Here is a 2,500-nt window from a genome sequence, read left to right as displayed (position 1 = left end):
TCAATATATATTAGATATATATATAGCAAATACCATATTATATATATATATGTTTTTCATATATATATACATATCCTACCATACACATTCATACATACACACAAACACACACACGCACACTAAAATTAGAACTTATATATATATAACTATATATATATAATATATTATATATATATATATATATATATATATACTCATATATATATATATATTCTATATATATGTATACTTATATATTCAATATATAATGAGGGTGGGGGGTTATATTATATATATTATATATATATATATACAACTATATATATGTGGTGTGTGCTGTGCTGTGTTATATATCGTATATATATATATATTATAATTTGTTATATATATATACTATATCGACGATATATATATATATATATATATATTTTATATTATATATACATGTATATATTATGTGTGTGTGTGTGTGTGTGTGTGTTTATTACCTATGTATATTTATATCACACACACATCACACACACAACACACCCTATATAATATATATATACTATATATCACAGCATCATATATTATAACCATATATACATCTATATAATATGTTATATAATTTTATATTTATATGTTATCAGATTATATACTACCATATTTTTAGACTCTATATATATATATATAAGTATATGTATACATATGTATATATTATATGACCTATAATATATATATATATATATTAAATCCACATATATAGTTATATATATCGTATATATATATATATATTTTATCATACATACCACACACACACACATCACACACACACACACACACATATAATTTATATATATATTATACTATATATATATACTATATATATATATATATATATAGTATATATATACATATATATGTGTGTGTATGAATGTATATATATATATATCTATATATATATATATATATATATATATATAAATATATATATACATATATACACATTTATATATATAAATATATACATACGATATATAACCTGTCACGCATATATTATATCGAATAATATACGAAGAGTTATATACACTTATATGTGACCTATAAATACTCATATGCAGCATGGTAGAATATTAGTATAGAAATACAAATACTCGAACCAGAGCCATCAGATTAACAGACCCGGCCCTTCTTCCAATAGACCACACGACCCACTAGAATAATTGTCTAACCAGATGCCTTACAACCATCATGGAAATTACATATGTGCTCATAGCAGAGCTGTGATAGTGAGGTTTTACAGACAATTCCAGTAGGCACTCGGCAGCAATGAATTAGAAATTCAAGTCCCAAATCAGGTTACAAAGGTTATATCTATGTGAGAAAAATGGTAAAATGCAGTAACGCAATTAATATAGAAATACAAATTTTACTTTCCTGACTGGGATTCGAACCGGAGCCGTCAGATTGACAGACCCGGCCCTTAATCCAATAGACCACACGACTCACTAAAAAAAATCATCTAACCAGATGCCTTACAACCATCATGATGGTTGTAAGGCATCTGGTGTGTGTGTGTGTTAATTCATATCTTTATCTATTTATCTATATCTATCTATCCATATATATATATGTATGTAATGTATGTTTGTGTGTGTATGTGTGTGTGTGTGTTTGTGCGTCTGTGTATGTATGTGGTGTGCGTGAGCATAAATTCGTTCTTGTCTAAAGTCGTCAGGATAAAATGCATCCCATAACACAATTGTTCTATAAGATCTATCGTTTGCTGCGCCATAAAGTTAGAGAAATTTAATCTGAACTTTTACGAACTATAAAAATGTAGATTTTATTATGGGCAATCTAAACTTAAACGGACTCCAGTACCGGGGTCAACATAATGTTTACATCCACACACACTCACACATTTCCGTAAAGACACAAAAAGACATGGGAACAAGCTCACCTTTATCTATTTTATGTCCGCTACTCCAAGGTTTGTTTCGGCGATATTGATGCACTTAAATATGTAACCTTTTTTAAAGTGGTAAAACTCACAGGGCATCAGTTTTAGAAATGAAATAAAGAATCCTTTTTTTTTTTTACTTCACTTTTCTCTCCTCCTTGTCTCTCTCTCTCTGTCTATATCTATCTATCTATCTCTCGCTCTCCTTCTCTCTCTCTCTCTCTCTCTCTCTCTCTCTCTCTCTCTCTCTCTCTCTCTCTCTCTCTCTCTCTCTCTTCCTTCTTTTTTTCTTCATCCCAAGAAAGAAGTCTTCTGACACACGAGTCTAAAGTTTAAGATTGCGTCCGACCGACCTGCAATGATACAAGCTCTCCTGATTTCCAATATTCAGATTTTACATGTCAGCGAGAAAGGTTTCTTGGTCTTTTTACCATGGGTGTTGTTATCGCATCATCATGTTTTTGTTTTGCCATCATTATTATTATCATTAATGTTATCTTTATTAGCTTCATCATTGTTGTGATTACTTTTTATTATCATTACCATCATTATTATCATTATTATTATCATCATTAT

Source organism: Penaeus japonicus, unplaced genomic scaffold (genome assembly GCF_977035675.1).
Source record: "Penaeus japonicus unplaced genomic scaffold, GWHDUDI00000001_assembly GWHDUDI00000020, whole genome shotgun sequence".
Taxonomy (NCBI): domain Eukaryota; kingdom Metazoa; phylum Arthropoda; class Malacostraca; order Decapoda; family Penaeidae; genus Penaeus; species Penaeus japonicus.
Note: the sequence above shows the minus strand (reverse complement) of the source record.